The sequence below is a fragment of the Peromyscus maniculatus genome, chromosome 8 (genome assembly GCF_049852395.1).
Source record: "Peromyscus maniculatus bairdii isolate BWxNUB_F1_BW_parent chromosome 8, HU_Pman_BW_mat_3.1, whole genome shotgun sequence".
In the NCBI taxonomy this organism is placed as follows: domain Eukaryota; kingdom Metazoa; phylum Chordata; class Mammalia; order Rodentia; family Cricetidae; genus Peromyscus; species Peromyscus maniculatus.
In genome coordinates, this window is record NC_134859.1 from 66,383,575 (window position 1) to 66,391,027 (window position 7,453).

At 44.2% G+C, this 7,453-nt stretch overlaps 1 pseudogene; it reads left to right on the forward strand.

The window, feature by feature from the left end:
- Positions 1-1,951: 1,951 nt before the first annotated feature.
- On the forward strand, positions 1,952-2,352 carry LOC102918251 (small ribosomal subunit protein uS10 pseudogene; annotated as a pseudogene).
- The last annotated feature ends 5,101 nt before the right edge of the window (positions 2,353-7,453 follow it).

Consider the following 7,453-nt stretch of genomic DNA (forward strand, 5'->3'; position numbering starts at 1 on the left):
ACCAAAAAAAAAAAAAAAAAAAAAAAAAAAAAAGAATACCATGTGGTTTCTATATAGTGCCTTATCTAGTAGCATGGCACATTAGCAAATATATTTGTTATAACCACTGAACCTCTATTGATACTTTGTTATTGACTAAAATCCACAGTTCAATCAAATTTCTTTACTTTTCATGTAGTATCACTTGTGTCCTAAGATACTGTTACATTTGGGGTTGGAGATTTAGCTCAGTGGTAAGTGGTAGAGTGCTTGCCTAATGCAAGGCCCTGGGTTCCGTCCTCAGCTCAGAAAAAAAAAAGATACTGTTACATCTCCCTGTCACATCTCTTGAAAGTTTTCAGAACCTTGCCAGATTTGACAAATGCTATCAACTGTTTGGTAGAATTCCCGTCATTGGTTGATTTTTTTTTCTTCCTCTTTCCTCAGCATCCTGAGTCCTGGGGTTACAAGGGTACACCACCAATCCAGCCCCACTGTCACAGCTGCTGTTCATCTCAGGGGGGTGGATTTCAGTCATCAGTTTGGGGGAGGAGGACCACAACTGGCACCCACCAAGATTCCTGGAATGTCAAGGATACATGTTCTCAATACCTTAGTGACTTGGTTCTCCTGGCGGAAGTCCAGTTTCTTTATTGTTATTACTTTTCCCTCTGTCCCTTACTGTATTATTTGGGTGATTTCCCCATTTGAGGTGATTATGTCCACAGTTCAGGTTTGGAGATGTGTGTTCTCCTTGAGTAGAGAATTTCTATTTAAAGCTGTGTTGTCTCCAAAGGACATTGTGCTCCCCCAGAAGCCCCTCTCCCTGGCCACTCTCTTTCTGTGGGTCAAGGTCTCAGTATGTAGCCTAGGTGCCCTTAAACTCACAGAGATCCACCTGGCTGTGCCTCCAGGGTGCTGGGATTAAAGGCGTGCACCACCACCGCCCGCAGAGAACAACTTTAAAGAGTCAGTTCTTGGGCTGACTCTGTGGCACACGCCTTCAATCCCAGCACTTGGGAGACAAAAGTAGGCAGATCTCTTTGAGTTCAAGTCCAGCTTGTTTTATCTAGTGAATTCTAGGACAGCCAGGGCTACACAGAGACCCTGTCAGCTCTTTTCTACCACATTCAGGTCACAGAGTTTGAATTCAGGTTGTGAGGCATGGTGGCAAACACCTTTACCTATAGAACCGCCTCCCCAAACCTCTAACAGTATTGGGTTACACTAAGTGATATTCCTATAAAACAGTATGCACTAGTGATTGTTTTTGCTCTGACTGTATCTTGTACCAGCTTTAATCATTAAGAGCATTTTCAATGATGCTCTTACTTGTGATACCACCACTTGGATGGTGGCGGCAGGAGGATTAGGAATTCAAAGCCATTCTCAGCAATATATCCAGTTTGAGTCCAGCCCATGTTACCTAAGACCAGCATTAAAAAATAAAAAATGTGGGGCTGGAGAGATGGCTCAGCAGTTAAGAGCACTGGCTGCTCTTCTGGAGGACCCAGGTTCTATTCCCAGCACCCACTGAGCAGCTCACAACTGTCTGTAACTCCAGTTCCAGAGGATCTGGCAAGCTCACACAGATATACATGCAGGCAAAGCACCAATACATATAAAATAAAATAAAAATCTTGCCGAGTGGTGGTGTCGAACACCTTTAATCCCAGCACTCGGGAGGCAGAGCCAGGTGGATCTCTGTGAGTTTGAGGCCAGCTTGGTCTCCAAAGCAAGTTTCAGGAAAGGCGCAAACCTGCACAGAGAAACCCTGTCTCGAAAAAACCAAAAAAAAAAAAAAAAAAAAAAAAAAAAAAAAAAAAAAAAAAAAAATCTTGAAAAAGAAAAGAATAACCTTTCCGAGGTGTGGCGCTGCGTGCGGCAGAGCTCTGTCCGGCCTGCTCCGGTCCTGACTCACCGCTGTTCGCTCCTGCTGAGGAACAAGTCGGTCAGGAAGCCCCGCGCAGCCATGGCCTTTAAAGACACCGGGAAGACACACCGGGAAGATGCCCGTGGAGCCCGAGGTGGCGATTCACCGCATTCGGATCACGCTCACCAGCCGCAACGTGAAGTCGCTGGAGAAGGTGTGTGCCGACTTGATTAGGGGCGCGAAGAAAAAGAACCTGAAGGTGAAAGGACCCGTGAGCATGCCTACCAAGACACTGAGAATCACTACAAGAAAAACACCTTGTGGTGAAGGTTCCAAGACGTGGGATCGTTTCCAAATGAGAATCCACAAGCGACTCATTGACTTGCACAGTCCTTCCGAGATTGTTAAACAGATCACTTCCATCAGTACTGAGCCAGGAGTGGAGGTTGAAGTCACTATTGCGGATGCCTAAGTCAGCTAAATAAATTGACTTAATCACTTGTAAAAAAAAAAAAAAAGAATAGAAAAAATTCTTTTTAAGTTTTGAAGAGTAGGCTAGAAACAAACCAAGTTAAGGCCAGGCATTCATAAGTAAGAATAAGTCTCTGTGTATTTATTTGGGAGTTGGGTAGCAGGTCCCCAAAGAGTAAAGAGTAAAAAAAACTCAACTACAAATGAAATACTAATATGTCCCACAGCATGGATGAAACTCTGGAAACATTCTTTGCCCATCCCATGAAGGGAGGAAAGTTTGACAAGAGAAACATATATTATATGTGACATCACCTTATTGATGCCAGGACTCCTGCCTCTCTCAAGTTCAGGGATTGTAGGCATGTACCACTATACAGGGTTTGGGATTAACGAGTTTTATACTGCTGTACATATGTACTAGAATTAAATAAATAAAGCAAAGTGTTTTATCAGAGCAGCCAGTGCTCTTAGCAGCTGAGCCATCTCTCCAGCCCATACCTTTCTTTATTCTTTATCTCTTGCTTCCCTTCTTACTCTGAGTCTGGCTGTGTTGCCAAATGGCTGGCCCCTGGAGTCCTCCTCTCCTCCTTTTCTAGCTGCTCCTTCTCTCTCATTTATTCTCTCTGCCTGTCAGTCCCACCTATTTCTCTCTCTTGCCTAGCTATGGGCCATTAAGCTCTTTATTAGACCAATCAGGTGTTATATAGACAGGCAAGGTAACACAGCTTTACAGAGTTAAACAAATGAGACATAAAAGAATGCAACACACCAGGTGTTGGTGGCGCACGCCTTTAATCTCAGCACTCGGGAGGCAGAGTCAGGCAGATCTCTGAGTTTGAGGCCAGCCTGGTCTACAGAGCGAGATCCAGGACAGGCACCAAAATTACACTGAGAACCCCTGTCTCGAGGGGGGAAAAAAAAGAATGCAACACATCTTTACATCATTGAACAAATATTTCACAGCATAAATTAATGTAACACATCTTAAAATAATATTCTGCTACATTCATTTTCTTTTCTCCCCTCCCCCTACTTTTTTTGTTTATTTTGAGACAGGGTCTCACTCGAACAGTCTAGGCTGGCCTTGAACTTCTATGCTATCTGAGGATGACCTTGAACATTTCATCTTCCTGCTTCCACCTCTCAAATGCTGAGGTTACAAACGTGTCCTACCCATTCCCATAGCTGCTTGCACTCAAGTAAACACACAAAGGCTTCCATTACTTACAAACTGTATGGCCTAATGGCACGGGCTTCTCACTAGCTCTTATAACATAACTCAACCCATTTCTATTAATCTATATGTTGCCACATGTCTGTGGCATTCCTGGTCTGCTGGCGTCTTGTTGCTCCTTGGGTGGCAGGCTGGTGTCTCCTCCAACTCCACTCTTCTTTATCTCTTCTTCAGTCTAAACGTACCACCTAACCTATTCCTGTTCTGCCATAGGCCAATGCAGCTTTATTTATCAACCAATCAGAGCAATACATATTCACAGCGTATAGAAAGACATCCCATAACACACTCAGGAGGCAGAGGCAGGAGGACCTCTGAGTTCCAGGCCAGCCTGGTCCACAGAGAGAGTTACAGGACAACCAAGGTTACACAGAGAAACCCTGTCACATAAAACCAAAACCCAAAACAAACCAAAACAAAACAAATGTGTCCTACCGTGTGCCTGGCACTTTGTTTCCATTCAAGGCCAGATAAAATTCCATTGCATCAGCATACCTAGATATGTTAATCTTTTCTTTCTTTCTTTTTTCTTGTAGTGTGGATTGAACCCAGATCCTTGAGTATACTAGGCAAGCCTTCTCCACTGAGTTACAACCCCAACCCTTGTTTTATTCTCTGTTTGCAGACAGTGTCTCACTTGTGTTTTGACAATCCTGTAGGACATGTTTGACGCAGTGAATCATTAGTATTCTAAGTCTGTGTACTCTCCCTTGAACCACAGATCGTGCTTGCTGTTTGAAAGGGAAAATGAACGGCTCTAGCACACCCTATCATTCACAGTAAGATTGCAGAGTGCGACTTACCTAAGACAGTTTATTAGATGGATTTTAATACACGTGACTTGTAACAAATCTGATAGACGGAAGAAAGGCAACAGAGAGACCAGCAACTGTTGGGAACTGCTCTTACCGATAGAGTAAGTCAGAGAAAGAAGGACGGAGAAAGTGGGGCGATGAGAGCCCAGGATCTGGAAGATCCTCATTCATGAAGAGTCAGGCCAAAGAGGTCCATAGGGAAAGCAACTACAGTGAGAAACATTTCTGTCTCAGTCTGTCAGGGCTTTTATAACAAAGTACCACAAACTGGGTCATTTATGAAATCAGAAATAAAAGGCGGATCTCTGAGTTCGAGGACATCCTGGTCTACATAGTGAGTTTCAGGTCAGCCAGGGCTACATAGTCTCAACAAACAAGCAAACCCAAGAACAATTAAAAATTGAATGGAAGATGGGAGGTTACAGATCAGGGCACAGGCAGGTTTAGTGTCAGGCAAGGACCCTCTGTCTTCTTAGCATAACATCTTCTTGCTGTGTCCTCGCAGGCTGAGAGGCTGGCTTGCATTTTTATCACTGGCTTTCAATGGGTATGTTTAGATCCAGACCCCCATCCTATGTAGTTTCTTATATTCTTCAAAGGATATTTATAAAAAGGATTCCTGTGTGCTGGGCAGGGTGGTGGCCTACACCTTTAATCTCAGCTCTCAGGAGGCAGAGACAGGTAGATCTCTGAATTTGAGGCCACCAGGTCTACAGAGTGAGTTCCAGGACATCCAGGGCTACACAGAGCTATCCTGTCTCAAAATAAATCTGTTTTTAGGGATGGAATGCTCAGCAGTTAAGAGCATGTATTGCTCTTGCAAAAGACCCAAGTTTGGTGCCCCAAACCCAGGTCAGGCAGTCTACAACTACCTGTTATTTCCAACTCTCCCTGTTATCATCTTAGAGATCCGATGCCTCTGGCCTCCTTGAGCGTCTACACTTACCCTCTGCCTTAGTTAAGGTTTCTATTGCTGTGAAGAGACACCATGACCATGGCAACTCCTATAAAGGAAAACATTTAACTGGGGTAAAGTTTCAGATGTCCATTTTCATCATAGTGGGACACATGGTCATGTGCAGGCAGACATGGTGCTGGAGAAGGAGCTGAGAGTCCTACGTCTTGCAGGCAACAGGAAATGAACTGAGATACTGGGCAGTGGTATCCTGAGCATTGGAAACCCCAAAGCCCACCCCCACAGTGACACACTTCCTTCAACAAGGCCATATCTACTCTAACAAAGCCACACTTCCTAATAGTGCCACTGTATTTGGAGGACATTTTTTTTTCAAACCACCACATCCCCACTTGCACACACATATAATTAATAATTATATATAATTATTAGGCCAATGTACAGTTAGCATATAAACACAAATAGCCGGTGTGGTGGTGCATACTTTTACTTTCAGTACTTGGGAGACTGAGGTAAGCAGATCTCTAAGTTCAAGGTGTACCTGGTCTGCACAGGAAGTCCCAAGAAAGCCAGGCCCCGAGAAACTCTGTCTTGGAAAACAGAACAAAACAAAGCAAAAAGTGTATAAAGAGAAGTGCTGTACTCTAAACGACTTTTTACTCTTTTCTTTTTTGTTTTAATAGGGCTTCACATCATAATATCCCAAGCTGACTTGTAATTCACTATTGTAGCTCAGGCCTAGCCCATGGCTCAGGGCAACTTTCTTGCCTTAGCCTACAAATTCTGGGATTTTAGTCATGAGCCACTACACCAAATTCAAATCTTTTCTTTCATTTTTTTTAAACTATTGTTATTGGTTTTTCAAGACAGGTTTTCTCTGTGTAACAGCTCTGGCTGTCCTGGAACTGGCTTTGTAGACCAGGCTGAACTCAAACTCACAGAGATCTACCTGCTCTGTCTCCTGAGTGCTGAGATTAAAGGCATGTGCCACCACTGTCCGGAGTCTTTTATTACTTTTTAATGAACAGTTTCATGTAGCCCAGGCTGTCTCCAACTCCCTATGAGACTGAAGCTGGCCATTAATTCTGCATACTCTAGTCTCAGTCTCCTGAAATTCCCGGATACTGGCATGCCCCATTATCATTCTTTGTCTTAGAACTCTTCTGTGGCTTCCAAAGACTTCAGCATGACATTCCACTTTTTATGTTCTTCTTAGCTATCTCTACCGCTTACTTTCGCCAGTCTTTCCAGGATTATCTTTTGTTACCAGCACTTTTCCTGTCCTACTACTTTCAGGTTCAAAGCCTCAAACACAGCATTTTTCTCTCTACATGTCCCTGTCCGTCCTGGGACTTGCTATGTAGACCAGGCAGGCCAGGAACTCGGAGATCTGCCTGCCTCAGCCTCCGGAGTGCTGGGACTAACAGTGTGCACCGCTATGCTTGGCTCACTGCATTTAAAAACAAACAAACAAACAAACAAACAAACAAAAACAAAGCCTAGAGACAAGGTAAGGTTTTGTTGCCCAGGATGGCCTCCAGCTCTTGGACTCATAGTGTCCTCTATCTCAGCCTTCTCACTGCTGGGACAACAACGGACACAAGGCCCCAAGTTAATGATATGTCACTGCCTTTCTTGTCCGCATTGAACCTTCCTGGATCTTTCTAGACATTCTTTTTTTTTTTTTTTTTTTTTTTTTTTTTTGGTTTTTCGAGACAGGGTTTCTCTATGTAGCTTTGCACCTTTCCTGGAACTCGCTTTGGAGACCAGGCTGGCCTCGAAATCACAGAGATCCGCCTGGTTCTGCTTCCCGAGTGCTGGGACTAAAGGCGTGCGCCACCACCGCCCGGCTAGACATTCTTATGATCGTCAAAGCTGCTTAGAATTGCCTTCCTCTGAGATTCTGCACTTTGCATTTCCCTCTTCTTTATGGCCGAACTGACCCATTCTGTCTCCTTGACGGTCACTAAAATGATGACATCCCACCCCCACTGGCAACTGAAACAAAATTTACAAATTGGTTGGATCGGAAGAGGGTGCACGCTTTTAATCCCAGCTCTCTGAGGCAGAGGCAGAAGCAGGAGCATCTCTGCGAGTTGGAGGCCAGCCTGGCCTACATAGTGAATTCCTTGACAGGCAGGGATATGTAGAGAGACCCTATC